Here is a 20,115-nt window from a genome sequence, read left to right on the forward strand (position 1 = left end):
CTGGAGGCCTGAGTCAGCATGTCTTGTGTTCAATCCCAGTACTGGAAAGTGAGAGAGGGATATGAGAGGGAGAGGAGAAGAACGAAAATGAGAGGGAGAGGGAGAAGGAGTGAGAGACAGGAAGAAGAAGGAAGTGGAGGAGGAGAAAAGGAAGAGGAAGGAAGAAGAAGAGGAGGAGGAGGAGGAAGAAGAAGAAGAAGAAGAAGAGGAGGAGGAGGAGGAGGAGGAGGAGGAGGAGGAGGAGGAGAAGCTGCAGTCAGGCTCTGTTGGCTCACTCCTGTAATCCTGAGATCTGAGGATCATGGTTCAAAGCCAGCCCAGGCAAAAAAGTCCCCGAGACTCTTACCTCCAATAGGAAACTATGCCTCAAAGTAGTAGAGCACTAGCCTTGAGCAAAAGAGCTCAAGGACAGTGCCCAGGCCCTGAGATTAAGCTCCATAACCAACAAAAAAAAGGAGGAAGAGAGGGAGGAGAAGAGGAGGAAGAGATTTCTGGAAGTTTTAATGGGGTGATCCTCTGAGGTTTAGAAATCCATTCACTATACAATATGTATGTTCTTTAATCACTGCCTTGCATCTAGGAGTTCAGGCTGTTCAATGTAGAACTTTCAGTGATGACAGAAATGGTCTATAACTTCTACGCCAACCAACACAGGCTAGTTACTTTTTTCAAATAGTTTAATGGCCAACTCAGTGTCACTAATCTTTGTTTCAAATTACTAAAAAACAATAGAGAAGGTCTGCTTGTGGATTACAAAATACCAGAACCTGTTGGAGAGTTTCAAATGTCCTGGCCACCAAAACAAAGCTAGCTCCATGTCTCAGTGTGTAGTCACAGACAATACAGCAATTTAAGCGGCAGAAATCCTGGCTGGATTCAAAAGATGGTATTTAGGCCATAACAGGGTTATTCAGTTTCTTTCCCAAGAGAAAGGCTCGTGTTGATTTTGAATGTGTCTTTAAGAAGCATCTAGAAGTTTGTGTGTAGAGATCCATATAATGGATGCTCATAGAAAAATAGGGTGTCATTAACTGTGTGGCTCACAGAACATCATACTCAACGAGATTTGTACACTTATGTAGTTTAGATACGAAAGTTATACTGAATGGCTATCATTTTGGATACTGTACTTGGAAATGAGAGAGGTTGATCCAACTTTGCAACGTCCCATGTTTTCATTCCATTGGGAGAAATATGTTTCATTAGCACTAAACCATCAGAAGCAAGTTAAAACATGTGGAGTCATATAAGTAAAGGCCTAGGTGAACTGTGTCCCCCTTTCTTCTTATTCAGCATTCAGGTGTGAAAGCAGCCATGGTCCTGAAACAAGCAGCCATCATCGCAGCTCTCTTCACCTCTTTGCTATCATTGTCTGATGCCTTTCTTCTGCTTATATTTGTTTTCTTTTTCACAAGAAAAACTGATCTTGTACATTAAGTGAAATAACATCCAAATCATACAAACAACTCAACATCACCCCCCCAAAAAAACCCTCACTTTATATAACAACCGAAGTTGTTTTTTTTAATAATAAAATAATAAAATGCATATCATTGGGGGTTTCAATTCCACAAGAGCACAAGCTCTTGGAATCCAAAAAGGAAAAAAAAAAGGGAAGAAAAGAGAAAAGCGAGAGACCTCCCCTCCTCCCCCCCACCCCACCCCACAAAGGAAACATTAATCGTGTTGTACGCAAGCCAACATGGTCATCAGAAATACAAAATAGAGCATGCTAAAATATTAAGGTGCAAAGCGCTGAATCCTGGACATGAAAGTAAACAGCTGCCACCTAATCTGATCCAGCCACCCAATGGCTCTGCGTTCCGTAAGAGGAGCCGGCTCCCTGGGCAGTCTATCACAGGCTTTTAAATGGACTTCTATGAAAACCTGAGTTGACATATCTCCTGGGATCACTGTGGCGTTGAGTTGCCGCCTGGCCCCAATAAGTTGCAGACACCGCCCCCCCCCAGCCTTTCCAAAGTCCACTGTTAGAGAAAGCATCACGTGACCACCAGGGTCCACTTCCCCACCCCCCTTCACCCCCGACTCTGTTTTCAAGGTCTTTCCTGAAAGTTGGCCACATAGATAACCTGGTTTCATGCTATTTATTGCCTAGGAAGGAGGCAGGGTTGAGCCCAACCCCTTTGGGATGTGAACTTGTGGTTCCAGCCAGTCTAGAAAGTCAAATCTGATTCCTGTGCAGTGAATCACCCTGGAGTTTTCTCTCTGAGAACTAAAAAGGGAACTTAATTACAATAGCTTCTTTCTCAATTGTGACACACTAAAAGAGAAAAAAAAATTTTTTTTCTTACCTTCCTCAATACCTTAAACCATATTGAAAAGGTAGCTTTTGGAAAGAGTCGTTTTGCTACATTAAAGATAAGTTTCTTATACATTATTATTAATAATCATTATTATTACTATTGTTAAACAGCATTTTACCCAGGACTTCCTTTGACTGGTGGGCAAAGCTGGCCTAATATCATTGCTTCTATCCAAATTGATTCCTGTGGCGGTTAGGAGAGATTATAAGGTCAGGTCAAGACTCTTTCCTCCCTCCCCAGCATTTTAGCAAAGATAAAATTCAAATGATGGGTTTAGTTAAAAATAAATGACTGCCTTCTTTTAAAAGATGGCATTAAAGATAACCATATAATAATACTTTTTTTAACATCAGGAAAGTTTGCTCTCTTTGTATCCTGCTTTATGAAACAGCTGACAACGTGCTAGAAGGCTTCATGTTTGGTCGAGTATGGGCAGTGCATTGCTCTAAATCTCCTCTCCTTATTAAGGAAGGAGGGGCCTTCATAGACATGATGTCATCTAAAAATGACAGCCACAGCAGAAACAGCAACTTCCCTTATCAATTATTAAAAATAAACCTAACCAGGTGCCAGTGGCTCATGCCTGTAACCCTTCCTTGCTACTCAGGAGGCTGAGATCTGAAGATTGTGGTTTGAAGCCAGCAGGGGCAGAAAAAGTCTGTGAGCGGGCTGGGAAGGTGGCTCAGTGGTAGAGCGCTTGCCTTGCATGCCTGAGGCCCTGGGTTTGATTCCTCAGCACCACATAAGAAAAAAGCGGGAAGTGGCGCTGTGGCTCAAATGGTAGAGCACTAGCCTTGAGCTGAAGAGCTGAGGGACAGCGCTCAGGCCCAGAGTACAAGCCCCACGACTGGACCAAAAAAAAAAGAAAAAGAAAAAGAAAAAGTCTGTGAGCATCTGATCTCCAATAAACTACCAAAAAAGCTAGAAGTGGAGCTGTGGCTCAAGTTCTAGCCTTGAGCAAAAAATTTTCAAGGACTTTGCCTAGACCTTGAGTTCAAGCCCCAGGACTGACAAAATGATGATGATGATGATGATGATGATGATGATGATGATGATGATGATGATGATGATGATGATGATGATGATGATGATGATACAAATCTATCCAGTAACATGTTGCAGGGACAAAATGACTTGTGTTTCTGGGAAGAACTAGAAATTGTATGTCATTCTGTGCATGGTAGAGAGCTTGCCTGGTACATCTAAAGGCCTGGGTTCGATCCCCAGCACTGCTCCACTTCCTACCAGGCACCAGTAAGCTCACACCTGTAATCCTAGCTACTCAGGAAGCTGAGATCTGAGGATTGTGGATTGAAGGCCAATTCTTGCAGGAACATCCAGTGAGAAGCTTATCTCCAATTTACCACCAGAAAACTGGAAGCAGAGCTATGGCTCAAAGTGGTAGAGCAAAAGAACTTTGAGCAAAAGAGCTCAGGAACAGCGCCTAAGCCCCGAGTTCAAGTCCCACAACCGACAATATATATGCTTCCCCATTTCCATTTCCCAACAAAGCATTTACACCAAGTTCTCCAGACTCTGCCCATGCTGTGTAGATAGGTCCTTCGGAAATTCAGCCTGGTGCTCAGCTTCTGTGTGGTCAAAACATAGCCCACTCTGAAAAAGTGCATTGGTCTCAGAGGTTCAAATCACACACATGCCCGGACTGCCACCCGCATATGGTCTCATTCAGAAAAATCCTTCCTGCTCATTCAGAAGAGAGAAAAATGTAGGACCCCATTTCTAACCCTTTAAATAAAGTTTCCCCTTTCCCAGGATTATTTATCGTGGTGAGTGAGTTACCATCCGTCATGAAAAGTTAACAAAGACCTATCGGGTTTTATCTATAGGCAGCCAAACAAGCACATCTTGCTTTTCTGTTATCTTCGTGTTAACAAGGCCCTATCAGGATGCTCCGTATTTGCTGCCCAGTGGCCCTTTATCTAGGATGATATATAGAGCGCCCATCAATTAGTGGGAGGCTTTGTAGATAGCTGCCATAGAGTGAGTTCTCCCCGGTTCTTTCTCTCTCCCATCGCAGGCTCTTGGAAGGCTGCTGGGCCCCTGCCTCGCCTCTGGGCATTGGTTCATCCCTTTCACAGTTGGCACACGGTTGGGCAGTGGTCCAGGCCTGGGGGCGGGTTCTGCAGCAGAGCCAATGAGCAGGGCTCTTCTTCCCAATGCAGGCACACAGCCCCGTGGTGCCATGGTTCTGGGGAGACATCTTGAGAACGCAAAGCCAGCTTGTGTGTCAGTGTGGCTCTTACCTAAGCATTTCAAAACAGCAAGGTTACTGTGCACTTTGTCGATAAAATCTGAAGCAGTCAGTCATTCCTGGGGGTGTGAATGTGGGCAAAGAGTAGTAGCCAGACACCAGAATCTTCAATCTCTTCATCTGACCATGCCGCACCTGTGTGCAAAACTAGGTCTGGTCCCCCCAAAGCCCACAGAACAAAGCTACTGAGCTTGAGGGTTGAAGCACTTCACTGTGGCATAGCCCTGCCCCTGCCCTTGTCCAGATACTTGGCTCACATCCCATTCCCCTTCAGTCTGTCGGTCTATGGTCTTTCACAACCCTGTGTTACGGAGATGACTTTTCACCTTCTAGATCCTTCTAGCTCTCTCCCCTGCCCCTGAAGTCCTGAAGCATCCTCTGAGAGCCAAGGCATCAGAGAGACAGTCTTTCCTTTAGACTCACACAATGTCAGGCCTTACTTTTCAAACAGCTCTTACTGCATCTAGAATGATCTATTTGTCTTTCTCTGCATGCTCTCTGCAGATATCCTGAAGATATCTTGAAAGTTTCCACCTGGGCTGTCTTAGAGCTTAGCAGGATGGCCCATAGGGAAGGAAGGATTGATGAATATTCATCTAGCTATCAATGCTCTTTGTGCTACTACTGCTAGCTCCTTCAGGATATACTGAGGCCCACTGGAAGGAAAGGAAGAGATCCGAGGTGCAGTAGCAAGAGAAGGGCTGGTGTCTCAGCCACACCAACTGCGTCCCTTTGAAAAGGAGGGATCCACCCTACCAGCCTAGCTACTCAGGAAGAGGAGATCTGAGGATCATGGCCATTTAGATCCAGCCCAAGCAGGAAAATCCATGAGCCAAAAGTGGAGCTATGGCTCAAGTGGCAGAGTGCTAGCCTTGAGCAAAAGAAGTTCAAGGATAGTGCCAGGGCCCTGAGTTCAAGCCCCAGGACACACGGACACACACACACACACACACACACACACACACACACACACACACACACACACACACACACAGAGGCCAGGCTTAAAACGCATTTCCTTTGTGATTGATTCAATTACTGTTATTCTCTAAGGCTATAATTGTCCCCTTTGGTGCAAGTCATCTGGGTAACCTTTGTCCTAAGACAGACTTTCCATCAGTTTGATTTCCCTCAAGACATTTTGGGTTGGTGGACAGTGAGTGCCATTAACACTTTAAAGCAAGGATGGGCCAAGAGTCACTTAATGCCTGTAATCCTAGCCATTCAAGGGGCTGAGGATGACAGTTTGAAGCCAGAGCTGGCAGGAAAATCCATGAGACTCATCTCCAGTGAACAACCAAAAAGTTGGAAATGGAGCTGTGGTTCAAGTGGTAGAGCACCAACCTGGAGTGTAAAAAAAAAAAAAAGGGACAGTGCCCAAGCCCTGAGTTCAAGCCCAACTACCTACCTGCACCTGGCACCAAAATCAATACATACATACATACATCAAAATGAAGTAATAACGTGAACACCAAGGACAGGGCAGACCTCACTCTTGGCGGACAGGAGGCTTCTGGGCTGAGTTCGTGTGTCCACCTGGCACTCAGCTGCCTCCCTCCCACATCTCAAGCGCCTCCTTGTCTCAACTCTGGGTAATGGTCAGGACCTGGCCCTTCCCTTTAACTCCTCCCCCCCCCCCCCCCCCCCTTGGGAGAGAGGATCCTCTAGGCCAGGCCAGGCTCTTCCAGATGGAAACCTGTGCTCCAGGAACTCAGGTCTTCCCGTCCAGAACGCAGGGTCGCCGCCCTCGCCCCCCCTAGCGGCCCCGGCCCGCAGTGCAGCTCAGGCTCTTCCGCCCAACTCCAAACTCCACCACCTCCAGGGCCGGCCAGCTGGAGTTGGCTTCTCCCAAAGCACGGTAGAAAGAGCCCATCGCAGGAGAGAGCCACACCCGGGGCCCGCAGCGCGTCCCCATCCCTGCGCCCCGGGGAGTGAGGGCCGGGAGGGGGGTCGCCCAGGGCGCCTGGCATCCTCTCGGGCACCTGCCGCCCGCCCGTGGTGATCGGATGGCACAGGCAATCGCTGACCCCTGGCGCCCTTTGGAGTGCCTTCCACCTGTCACCTGTGTGGGGGGGGAGCAGCCCCCATCTTTGAGCCCCATGTCTGGCCCTGACCAGCTAGGGTTCAGCGGCTGGCATGTGCGCATGTGCGGAGCAGGGAGCGACTCTGGGACCTGATCTTGGTCTGCAGGTGCGCGCGGGATGGTGTGGTTGAAGAAGTCCAGGAGAAGGGGGGGGTCTGCAGAGGCGTTGGGGCGAAGGGGCTGAGCAGGCCTTCTGCAGTCGGGTTCACAAGAAATGTGGGTGACCCTAGGCCGGTGCCCTAGGGTCCCAGGAGGTCAACCATTGGCCCTCAAAGGGAGAAGGAGGACCAGGAATTAGGGGAGTGCTGGAAAGGAAACCGAGGCCTTGGCTATAGGTGACCACCGAGTAGGGTGAGCTTGCAAGTTGAGACTAGAAATGGTAGCTTGAACTGCGAGAGCGCCCTTGGATGACAGGGCCCTAGACCCTCGCCGTCCTTCGGGGCACCCCACCCCGCCCGCCGCAGCCCCTCGGGCGGAGCGATCGGGTGCGCGCCCCCCCTCCCGGCGGGAGGCAGGCTAGCCCGGGAACCTGCACACCGCTAGGCCGTATTTCCCCGTTAAATTGGAGAAGGAAACCTAAGACGCCAGCGCTACCAGGCAGGTGGCTTTCTCTGGAGCCCAGGCGGTGGCCCGGAGGCGCCCCCGGACCAGCCCTCCTGGCAGGCGAGGCGTCGCGCCCCGCAGACCTCAAAGACCAGAGGAGAAAGGGGGTTATTCCGGGGGGGGGGTGAGGGGGAGGAGTCCCTGAAAAGGTGTGGCTTTAAACAATTTCTTTTTTGGAAGGTAGGCGGAGAAGTTATCCCAGAAGAGTTGAGGTGGCCTGGAAAGTCAGATTCCCTTTTCAGATCCTGCGAGGGACTCCCCCCCTCCCAGAGGCGACCCCCACCCCCGAGAGGCCGAAGGAACAGCGTTCAAGTGTGGCCTGAGTAAGGCAGTGGTTACCAATACATAGCAGGGCAATGGTACCCCATCCACCACACACACACACACACACACACACACACACACACACACACACACACACACGCTACTCCCTACAAGTGCAAACTAGTTTCCGTGTTGGAGAAAGAAAAAGAGAGAGAGGGAGAATAAAAGTTTAATAAACGTGTGCTGTGTTGTGGATGACTTTGTGACGACCTCTGTTGCAAATGGCCTATGCATGCGGAATAATGGTCTCCTTGCAGAGAGGGAAATAGCTTAGTGCTATCATGGTTGCCTCGGTAACCATCAGAGTCCCCATCTAGCAAGAGAGAAATGAGTTATGAAAAGGCTTGAGTGAAGAAGGATTAACACATGATCCTGGGGACAGTATGTCAATCAAAATCAACTGAGAAATTACACTGCTCTATTTGAGAATTTCTCCGGACCCTGAACGGTAGTGGAGTTGGGTGCGCATTTCTCTCTCTCTCTCTCTCTCTCTCTCTCTCTCTCTCTCTCTCTCTCTCTCTCTCTCTCTCTCTCTCTCTCTCTCTCTCTCTCTCCCAATTTGAGAAAGATGAAGGGGAGTATCATCCTGATTATTCTTCATGACTATCATGGAGAATAACACGGAGGGGAGGGGAAATCTCACAGAAAAATGAGGGTTATTTAAGAAATAAGTGCCCCTCCCATGACACCTCTGCGCCAGGGCACCTCCCTCTTGTACCCTCTCCCCCACCCCAGTCACTGTCCCTTCCTTCTTCCTTCACAGACCCCCCCATCCCTCAAGCTGGCTGAGAGGCAGACCCCAGCCTGGGACACAAACAAACACTTCGCCTCGGACGGACCTGAAGCTGCTTGGGGTGCAGGCAGTGGAGGAAAACGGGGGACTGCGGGAGGGTCTGAGTCCTCTCCTTGGAGAGCCCTGACAGCAACCTCCCACCCCAAGCAGCCTCCCCCAACTTCCTGGAATTCCTATCGCTGTCCTGGAAATGCAATGCACTCCCCCCCACCTCGGCTTTGTGCCCTCCCCACCCAGCTCCTAAGGGGAGCGCCCTCACAGCTCTTGCGTACACATGGGCCTCAATATAGATTTTTTTTTAAAGACCTCATATGAAGCATGGGAGCGGGCTTTGTTTGGTTAATGGACTTCAAACCAGGCCCGTGCTAGGCATAGATCCACTGTGTCCTGAGCTCAGAAGCTGGGTGGGTGCAGGTCATCCAGCCCAATGCAAGCTAGCATCAGGAATCCTGCAAGAACAAGAATTCTCACTCTGCTCTGCCCTCTGCCCCCAGCAAAAGGAAGGTTCCCTTTAGGAAACTCTATAGCAGCAGGTAACTCTAAGTGGGACCACCACCCCACATCACCTAATAATCACTAATTATTAGGGTGCTGGGAGTGGTGGAGTCCCTATAATGTCTCTCTCCCGAGGCTGGACAGTCTAGCACACCCCACTTGCAATTTCCTGCCCTGGCCCCCAGCTTGCCTCAGGGACTTAGCCATCATCTTTCTAACTCCTCCTTTAGCAGAAGGGGAAACTGAGGCCTGGGCATGGTACCGTTTGTAAAGCCCGACATAGAGCAGATAGATGATGACCCAGTTCTTAGAAGTTTGGTTACAAAAATGGACCCCATTTTAAAAAAAGAAGAGGTTGGGGAGTCTCAAAAGAACTTTTTCCTGAAGAGATTTAGAAGCAAAGGAGGGTGAAGGAGGTCCCATATCAGACCTTGCTGAAGTCCTCTCATCTCCTAGGCTTACTCCCATCCATTCACCCATCTACCCACCCACCCACCCATCCATCCATTCATCCATCCACCCATCCATCCACCCATCCATCCATCCATCCATCCACCCACCCACCCATCTATCCACCCACCCATCCATCTACCCACCCACCCACCCATCCACTCACCCATCCATCCATCCATACACACACACATCCATCCACCCACCCACCCATCCACCCACCCAATCCATCCACTCACCGACTCACTCACCCATCCATCCATCCACCCATTCACACACACACACACACACACACACACACACACACACACACACACACATCCACCCATCCACCTATCCACCACCCACCCATCCACCCAATGAACACGCCTCCCTGCTCCCGCCTCCCCTCCCCCGCGGAGTCCCACACAAGTTCCACGTCCTGAGCGTCCCAATGGTTAACTAAATCGCCTTGACCCCAGCGCTATTTGATATTTGCCTCCTCGACACTCATTTAGGAGCCCGCAGCGGTAACGCAGACATTGGACAAGTCCAGCCTGAAACCGAAGCCTCATGAAAGGGGGAGATGGGGAGAACTTGATAGCTGGAGACTCGTTTTCTCCAAAGGCTTTCGGGACATTTTAGCCAGGCCCCAGGTCCGCGCAGCGCCAGGGCGTCGCCAGTGCGGGTGTAATCGTTAAATGTTAGCTATTTGTTCCAATGATTGGCATGAAAATAGACTCTTTCTTGTCTTCTTTCTTTCCTCGTTCTCCCTCTTCCCCTTCCTCCCCCAGCGCTCTGGATTCGCACAAATACTAATCCAGCCAGGGGCTCCTGTAATCCTCGGTTCCCCGTACAGCGCTGCCACTTAAATCGGGAAAGTCCTACTTTGGAGCAAAATAACAATGACAGGCAGGATGGGGCCAGGATGTAACTTTTCTGGTTTTGCTTTGCTTCTGGAGATGACGTTATTTGTGTCCATCGATTCACTGTCTCCTCTTTTTAGAGTCTCTCTCTCTCTCTCTCTCTCTCTCTCTCTCTCTCTCTCTCTCTCTCTCTCTCTCTCTCTCTCTCTCTCTCTCTCGTTTATTCTTTTAAACAAGGCTAGGGCGAATACAACGTGTCCACAGCATATTAGTAATTCAGGAGTGCTGGGCTGTGTATGAATAAGAGACAAACAGATGGGCAGATAAGAAAATCACCTGCTTCTGCTTTCAAAAACTTCCCGTCTCCGCTTCAGGGAAGCAAATTGACAGAGACATTTCACTCAGAGTAATTTTTCTGTCTCTTTAAAAAGGAGAGGCCCAGAGTTCACAGTCCCCCAAACTAACCCTGTGCATTCTCCCCGCCCAATCTCCCCCAACCCCGCTTTGCATACTCTACAGAGCAACCCACGTTTCACAGGTTCTCCTCCTACTGCGCCCCACTGTGTACCCCAAGTCTCCCATTCACCTCATTTGCCCTGTCAACATCTACACCTTCTTCCAATGTAACCTTTACACACTGGGATTCGTGGAAGCAACGTTACGTTCCTGCGAGGTTCCCCCACGCCCCTCCCTTTTTGCCTCCCTCCTTAAGAAAGATTTTGGAGCCGGGAAGATAAGATATGCAATCCTCTATCGGGAACCCTGCGCGATATTAAAGATCAAACGTGGCATCAATGGAAGACCAAATGCAAGGGGAAACAAAAGGGGGAAGCTGGGAGATGCTCATCAGCTAATTACAGCTGCAAATATTATGCAAATTTATCTTGGCACAGAAACGGGAGAAAGCGAGTTTAAGTGTGGAGATAATGCTGGAAAATTGAATGTTCATCTAGGCATGGGAAACAGCCCAGTCGGCTCCATTGGGCTGTCTCATCTACCAAGCTCTTTTTCTGCTATCAGATGATCTGCACGGCACTGGTGGGGGCTGAGGAATTAATATTACTTATAATTGATACTTGAAATTCTTGGAGTGATGTATCAGGAAGAAAGAGAAAGGGAGGAAGAGGGGGAGAGGAGGAAGGAGGAGGCGGCAAAAAGGAAACCACACAATATTGAATACAGAATTAGAATGAGTTGTCTGAAGCCTACTCTTCATAAAGGCAAACTGCCCGGTGTCTCCTTTACCTCAACCTAAAACCTGGCACACTTCACAATCAAAATCCAAGATAGAAAACACTTAAGAGTTATTTGGCTGCCTTCTGGAATGGAGACTTGAACTTGAATTGACATGGAAACCTTGGGTAACTCCAGGAGCAAGAAAATTTCCCAGGTATGACCACCCCAGGACTCTTGCACATCTACGGAGGGGCGGGAGGAAGGATGATTTGTTTTTAGCAGAACTTCATCTGGGCTTCTGCACAAACTACACTCCAATTTCTTCCATCTTTATTGGCCCATATCAACATTATTCAAGTCTACTCAAGAATTAATTTGGAAATTATAGTCCCAGAAACTCAACTACAAATTCCTAGGCTTCAAGAAATCAACCATCAGCTGGGCACAAGTGGCTCACACCTATAATCCTAGCTACTCGGGAGGCTGAGATCGGAGGATCTGAAGATCTAGCAGGGAAATCAGTGTCACCTTTATCTTCAATTAACCACCAAAAGGCTGGAAGTGGAGATGTGGTTTGAGTGGTAGAGCACCAGTCTTGAGCCAAAAAAAAAAAAAAAAAGCTAAAGGAAAGCACCCAGGCCTTGAGTTCAAACCTCAGTACTCAGTATGCAAAATAAATAAATAAACAATAATAAAAAGGAGTAAACCTTCTTAAGTTTAGAGGAGAAGAGAGACAGTAGGTACTACAATGAACAGAAAATTATCCCCTTTAAAAAAATAAAAAAGCAAATTTTTTCCCACCTCTTAGTATAAAAATCTTCAGTGTCCTTAGAAAAACAGGGACACTTTCAGACAAGCAGGATCTGGGTGCAAGTCTCCTAATCACCAAGAAACTTTGAGCTGAAGTCAGGAGAGACAATTGAAGGGTGAGGGTGTATAGATCTTCTCTCATTGGTTTGCATCTATGCCAATATGGTTTGAGTCAAACAACCAGCAAGTAACAGAAACAAAAAACTTAAAGAACAAATTACCAAGGACTCCAGACTCTTCCACTAGGCAAAGTGGGGGACTTCGCCAGTGCTGTCAGGTGTTGGGCGGAGACTGCTGGTTTGGCCTGGGATTCTGAAATCTGTCCCAATAAAGCCTGTTGCATTTACATGGCTTTTGTTCTTTGGGCATTAGCATGAAAGACAAAAGAAACAAAAATGCCAATTATTGGAACTAATTAGCCATTAAATGAGATGTGTGTGCCCCCCCCTTTTGCTCTCTAAACTGTAAGGAGGTTGATGGGAGGGGTTGTCTAGGAGAAACCACCTACCCTTGTTCCCTAAGAAAATTAAATTTATGCATATTCTGCATGTGGTAACAGGCAAAGACAGGAGAGCTGAATGTGTGTGTGTGTGCATGTACTATAGTGTACGTATGTGTGTGGGGGTGGAAGTACACACACGTACATCCACACACTTTTATAAAACAAGACCAGTGATTGCCATGAGGAACGGGAATGAGTTTGTTTTCTTGTTGATTTGGAATAGGCTGGAGTGGGTAGCAGAGGTTGGAGTCCTGGGGAGGGAAGGGGGAGGAGAGAGAAGAGACATGGTGAGGAGAGAGAAAATCTCAGAAAAATGAACATCATTGGTATCTTTCTATATAAAGATGCAAATGGCATTTTATCTCAACTTGGCCCTGTGCTTTAGTCAGTGTTTATGATTAATTATCTCCTTTTTCATAAAAATAAATCATGTTAAAAATTAGGATCTCGGCACTGGGGGAGAAAGTAAGAGCTGGTTTCAGGTCGATCTTGTTAATTTCAGCCTGAAATTGACACACTAATTAAAGAGCAGCGTGGTAAAGCAGAAGCAGGCAAGATTATACCCAGTTCTCTCTCTCTCTCTCTCTCTCTCTCTCTCTCTCTCTCTCTCTCTCTCTCTCTCTCTCTCTCTCTCTCTCTCTCTCTCTCTCTCTTTATCAGATCTACCTTATATTTTCCCAATTAAAAACTGCAAAAAGCAGTTTCATTGCCCCGGGATAAAAAATAAGGGACCCCTTTTCACAACGTTGGCCATCACTTTCTACCATCAGATTCATTGTGATGTATTAGATGCAATAAATTATCCCATGTAACAAAACATTGGGAGCTGAAAGGCAGATAATCTGGAAAGCAGAGATAAGGATTCATTATTCCAAATCATTATGAATCCAACGTTGCCTCTGACTTCTTTCTTAATCAGCTCCTCTGATCCTGGATATGTGAGCAGCACAGATAAGGGAAGAGTCGTTTATAATTCTCCACCTCGTCTAATATTTTAAAATAAAGTCAGAGGCAAGAAAACGCCATAAAACACTGGTGAGCAGGGAAGCGCCGAATGAAAAATCACTTCCATGTTATTATATCCACAGTAAGATTTAATTAAAATTCTCCACATCCACGTGCTTTATTTTCAGATAGGATTTTTTCCCATCACGTAATAATTGATAGGAATTTGCAAACGGGGCTATTTCTTTAGGGCGCCTGGAAGGAATAGGTCTGAATGTTGTGTTTTTAAAATTTTTTTCTAGTCATTGTTTTTTGAAACTTTTGAGACATTCAGAGTTGTATACTACCCCGCCCCTCCCCCACCCTGTACCCACCACCAATCTGACCCCTCACAGCTCTTCTTGGTCAGAAAAACACCAAGTCATAGTTCAAGAAGTAGAGCTTGGTTTTTTTGTTGTTTTTTAAATGTATTTAAAAGGGAGGGGAATAAAGAAGCTGAAGTCCATGCCGTACTTCCTTTAAAATTGTTTTTCTCAAATATGTAGAAGAAAATACATCTGACTGAATGGGACTGAACGATTAGAATTCTTACACCAAGGGCAAGATTGGAGTGGATTACCGAGACCTAAACTAACCTTAGTGTAGCTGTAGAAATGTTTTTATTAAATGGAAAAAGGTGGGAGAGGGGATGACCCTAAAGACTGATGGGCAGAGAATAAAAATCCTGCTTTAGGGGAAAATGGAGTGTTGAAAAGTTGGACAGTAAATACCACTGGGGGTTCCTACCCCCTCCTACAACAACTCTAGGCATTCTTAAAAAGATACTGGAGATTCTGGAAGCCATTATTTCTTCCTGTAAGATCTCTTTTCTCTTTATCCAACAGGTGAACTTCCTATCTCTGGCCATCGGAGAGATCCAGACTCTTTCTATCGTGAGATATTGACTGATCCATCTTCTGTCTCCACATGCCCAGAGTCTTTCCTTTCTGTTGAAAATCCAATCAAATGTCTGAGCTGGTGAAGGTGGAGAAGTAGGAGAAGGCTCGGAGGGGTTTAAAGTAGAAGATGGTGGTGACAATTAAGATGATACATTTGCTTCCAGGAAAGGTCCTGAAGCCAAGGAGTCTCAATCTATCTCTCTAACCTCAGCTCTGAATCCACATTTGAGAAGCAGAACTGCCGGCCCAGGGCTAAATGGTTTAAAAAAAAAAAAAGCAGCCAGTGTAAGTGCACCAGGGAAGAGAAAGGGAGTCAGGGAGCTGTGAAGCAGAGAATGTGGGTGTGGATGCTGGAAGCGAGGAGCAGTGTCCGTGTGGCTGTCTACTTCCTGTGTGTCTGAGTGGCCCAGGTGTCCTGCAAACAAATATACAAACAAACAAAAAGACTCCATGAAAAGATGCTGGAAAATCTTCCAAGTGGAGCCCTCCCATTTTCTCCTGTGGGTTTCGGGGCGGGGGAGGGGGGCTGCCTCTGTTACCCCTCAAGAATACCGAAATATGAAGTGTTATTTTATTTCCCTAATTCTCTCTCACAGCCACAATGGTACACACACACACACACACACACACACACACACACACACACACACACACACACACACACACACACACACACTATATGGAGGGTGGGAACTTTTAAAATTCAGAAAGCAACTTATAGCTTCATTAAAGGACGATCTGCCTAGTATGAAGCTCACGTCCTTGGATGACAGCTTTAGTCACAGCCAGAAAGTGGGGTTCGGTGAATGCAAGCGGGGGTGTCCTCACCTGGCTCACAACTCTGAATTAAATTCTCTGTCTTCGAAATGCTCCCCCTCCCGCTTACTCTCCACCCTGAAAACTCCCCCTGGGCTCTCCAGGAATAATTTATCAATATTATTTTCACCCCAGGAGCCAAGATAGCAAGACTTACGTCTGGCCGGCCCCTCGGCCCTGTCTGATCATGCCATTTAAAAGCCAGATCTTTTAAAAAGGAACTCCTTCACATATTCTTTATTAATTTTAAAGCCGTGTCTCGGTGGTCGTGCCATTTCTTGGAATTAAGGCTTGCTTTTGTGAGAGGTAGAATTGGGGTTTTCTTGGGGGGTCGCCTTGTGCCACCCCTTTACCTGGTACCAAGCTTGTGCCCGTGTCAGCAGAAAAAGTCATTAAGAGCCAGGCCGCTGGACCGACGGACACGGGCGGAGGCAGGCGCTGGGCAGTCTGGGTCCGCGTGTCTTTGAGGGGTGCGGGGGGGGGGCTCTCAGTGGACACCAGTGGCAGCACCCACATGCTAAGAGAACTTGTTGGGAGGGGGTAAGGGAGGGAGAAGGGAAGTCTCAAAACCAACTGGAAACGGGGCGACTAGATCCAGGTCCCCCCCTCCCGGGAGGCACAGTGGGCAGCGATTTGGGGGTACAGTTGAGCCCCAGGTCAAAGGGACAACGGTCACTGGGTGACAAACGCGCCCTTTGCCTACATGTTCCTTACTTCCCACCCGGCGACGTGCACCTAACAAACAACGAGGGGGGATCTGGAGCCCTCCACACGCCCCGAAATACCTGCGACCCTCCTCTTCCCCAGGGTCGGGGCTCTCTCGGGGTGCTCGGCCTCTATCCCCCTCAAAACCCAGAAGCAACAGGTTGGGCCCAAACGGTGAAGACCTCGAAACCCTCGGTAGAACGTGGCGCTGCCACTTGGTGGCAGAAGGCGGGAGGGACAGGATGGGGGGGGGATGTAGAGGGAAGCGCTAGGTGGGTGACCACGACCAGGTTGGGGAGGGGACTCCCTAAACAGAGGGAACCCCCTTCTCTTTTCCTGGACAACGAGACCAAGAATGAGCTCTCCAGGCCCCCACTCTGGCTTTACAACCTCTCTGCGGTCAGGAGAGGTGTGGGGTGTCAAGGGGAGGGTGGTGTGGGGTTTATGGGGCTAGAACCCCACCTTTGGAATGAGACTGGTCATCTTGGGGAGTTGCTGCCTTCCCTCATGTGGCCTCAGCCGGTGCTAGTCCAATCCACACTTTGGCCCTGCACAGTGAGATTGTACCCTCACCCTGAACTCCCAGGCCTCCTTCCTCCTCTTCCTCTCCCTCCTCCTGCCTGCCCCCCCATCCAGTCCCCCCCCCCCGCAGAGCTGACCAATTGCTTTGCCCTCCTTAGACACTGGCCACCCCCAAATGCTTTGCCCTATGAAAATGAGAAACTCCTGTCCTCCTCGACAGGTTGGACTACCCAGAAAGTCCGGGCTTTCCTACTTCAACTGTGGACAACTTTTGTTTTTATTTTTCCCTCCGAGAGAGAGAGAGAGAGAGAGAGAGAGAGAGAGAGAGAGAGAGAGAGAGAGAGAGAGAGAGAGAGAGAGAGAGAGAGAGAGAGAGATGTATTTATTTTTAAAGTCAGTCTCCATATTCTTTTCATATAAATATTGTGAAGGGCAGAACTCTACCTGTCAAAACAAATGGACTCTGACCTTTCTACCCCAATGTTTATGGAGTTTCATTTTACTCTTTGCTGAAATTTATTCAGGACAGATTCTCTCCTGGATGATTGCGATCTACTCGCCATCCTGGAATGGGAAAGTGGGGGTGAACTAAGGGGAGGGTGAACTTTATTAGCTCCTAGGTAGACAGGCAAGATCCATTTTCCTTCAAGACATTGTATTTCTGGAAGCGCCTGCTTCCTGCTTCCTTCTCGCACGCTTCTTGGAGGTTGTACTTTCTCTAGAATTGTTCTTTTAAGAGTTAGGACCCCCTCCGCTCCCTCTCCTAAACCTCCAGTCTGGACCCCCAGGGGTGGACATGCGTCCCTACCTCGCCTTGTACGGTGAGTGCCTAGAACTCAAGCCCAAGCCCCGAGTCCTGCTCCTAAACCAGAGCCAGAGGCAGTGGGGCCGGCCAGCCTCAGAAGGGTACAGCCTGGGGTTAGTTGGCTCCTCCACCGATCATTACTGGGGGCACCCCTTGGTGCACCTATCGAGTTCCCCACTTTTTCCAGAAGAGGCCGGAAACATGTCACCACCGCGTTTATACTGAACGTTAACCACCCAGTCCACGCCAGGGCTGGTGACATGGATGGTGTTCGTTGCAACCCCACGAGAAGACGAGAAGACGGTGGGCTGGCTCGGTGGGTGTTTTTCCCCCAGGTTTCAGGTTTTCAGGCCGTCTTTCTTGCCAACCCCCCTCGACTCTCCCCGTGTCAGAACCCGCCCCCCCTCCATGTGCGGTTTGCGTGTTTGCAAAGGGGGTGAAATTGATTCCCTCCCTCTTTCTCCTTCTCCCCCTCCCTTTCCCCCTGCGCAACCCGGAAGAGCTCGGCTCTCCACAGTGAGGGGGGGGGAGGCGGAGGGGAGGGGGCTCCCCGCAAGGATGCACAGCACCCAGCTTTTACCTCTCGCTGGAAGCCCGCCGGAGCTGCAGTGAGCACTTCCAGCGGCGACGACCGGCGGTGGCCATCTCTCCCCGTGTCCCCTCTGCCTGCGGAGACCCCCGCTCGGCGGCCAGGTCAGTGAACACGGCCCGCTCCCGTCCCCCTCTGCCCTCCCAGCCCGGCTCCACGTGGAGGGAATTAGGAGGAGCTCCCACCTACCACGGGCACCGCGGCCTCGGCCAGAAAGTGAACTAGACCTCGCTCCTCCTCATTGTTCCTTCTGATGCCCGGGGAAATCCTTTGCTTTCTGCTGTGACCTTGGGCGTGCGGGCTGTGTGAGCGGGTGGATGTTCTTGTTGGGAAGAAACGAGCTATTAGAATTAGGGATGCAGAAGAAAAAAAAAAAGGCTGGAGGAGAAATCAACACTGGTGGCAATGCATAGCAAGGGCCTGACACATATTTACAGAGAGAGAGAGAGAGAGAGAGAGACAGAGACAGAGACAGAGACAGAGACAGAGAGACACAGAGACAGAGACAGAGGGGGGGAGGCGAATTGGAGAAAATAACCCATTTGCTCAGGTGCCTCCTCTAAAGGAAACTGCAATGTCCCAAGCGTCACTTGTGTGTTTATTTTGCTCTGCTTACAAGTGTATGTGTAGGCTCATTGTCTCTGCATATAATTAAGGATGCAGCTGTGAGCAGTATGATAAAAGTTGCAGCCCAGATGTGCCGGCATGGCCTCGGGGCACTGGTGGTCAGAAGATCCCTCGACTTCTAGAAGCGCTCTGAAGTGGGTGAAAGGGGGGGAAAACCCATCTTCCCTAAAAGAGAGACTGACCAAAGGCTGTGAGGAATGGGAGGGGCAGGGAGGACATACTATAGACTTTCTTCTGGATGCCAGATCGCCAAGACTTTACTGAGAGAGAGTTTCTCTAGGAAGACAAGGTTGAAAGGAAAGGTGGGGGAGGGAAGAGGGAATGGTAAATCTGTGTAGGGCGAGTTGCTTTTATATACATCATTTCTTCCTCTTGCTTACCAAAGGGTGCCTGAGGAAAGGGACATCGGTGCTTCTAGTCTGTTCAGCTCAAGGGTTGGAAGTGGGCCTACCTCCCTAGGTTTGGTTCCTGTATTTCCACACCCTGCTCACCAGGACTCTGAGATTGGGGGGTGGAGGTTTAAGAACTTTGAAGAGGTGAATGATAAAGTAAGCATTCCTACAGCTTTCCCACTTCTTTACTGGTTGCTCAGGAAAAAGTAGTGCTGGTGGTCTTGGTGAGCTGTTCTGCCCTTGGCAGGCTGGGAGGGGTGAGTTGCAGCCGGAAAGGATTGAGTGTTTTCAGGGGTCTTTCCTGAATGAGGTGCTAGGCGATCCCCGCTCCCCGCTGCTGTTCGTGGGGGAGTTCGGGCTTTCCCATGTCATGTTTGTGCTATTCGGAAGAGCGTTGTGTTCTGCAGGTTTGAACCAGGTTGTGATGTGTATAGGTTCAGAAAGACCAAGACTTGAAGTGGGTGTCCAGTCCCATGATTAGTGTCCAGCTGCCATGATTATTGATGGATACCCATATTTGGGGAGGGTGCAGAAGAACCAACTTCCAGGTTGAAGCGAGTTACTTTCTGAGGTTGCTGGCTAATGGCTGTGGTGCACCCGCTACCCTGCATAAGTTCTCTTTGCTCTGGAACTGTTTTGTCCCCTTTCAAAACTGGGGCACCATCAACCTGCATTTTCCTTCACGTAATGTTTTGACTCTGTCTTTTTGCAGAAGATATATGAGGTGGGGGCCAGGCAGGGCTACCTGGAACAGGTGAGCGTGAGTACCTCACATGCTGGTTTGATAAAGTCCTTCTATTGGGAAGTCAAGCAGCCTCGGGGAAGCAGGTACGTGGTAGCGGTAGCGGTGGTGGCTGAGAACAGCCCTGCACACCCCTCTTTCTGGTTATTTGTGTCCCGACACTGTAAGGAATGGGCTGAGAATTGGAGAGTCTGATAAAGGAAGGGGAGGGGTAGCACAGTATCCCCTGCTCTTTAGTTCTAGGTTATGGTTCATCACCTCTAGACTGCTGTGCTTGGTCCTTTTTTTTATTGGAGCCATTTTCCCCAGAAGTGTGTGTGTCTCTCCCCTGGTTATGTCTTTGTTTGTAGCTGGAAT

The 20,115-nt window shown here is 48.8% G+C and overlaps 1 protein-coding gene across 1 annotated transcript in view; it reads left to right on the forward strand.

The window, feature by feature from the left end:
* Window positions 1–17,587: 17,587 nt before the first annotated feature.
* The window catches only part of Gata3 (GATA binding protein 3), a 31,271-nt gene continuing 28,743 nt past the window's right edge, over window positions 17,588–20,115 (forward strand). The window contains exons 1-2 of the mRNA XM_069990323.1: window positions 17,588–17,724; window positions 18,002–18,101. The gene's annotated coding sequence lies outside the window, so the exon portion shown is untranslated. The remainder of the gene's footprint in view (window positions 17,725–18,001; window positions 18,102–20,115) is intronic.

Source organism: Dipodomys merriami, unplaced genomic scaffold (assembly GCF_024711535.1).
Source record: "Dipodomys merriami isolate MVZ:Mamm:240054 unplaced genomic scaffold, mDipMer1.0.p SCAF_4, whole genome shotgun sequence".
Classification (NCBI taxonomy): Eukaryota; Metazoa; Chordata; class Mammalia; order Rodentia; family Heteromyidae; genus Dipodomys; species Dipodomys merriami.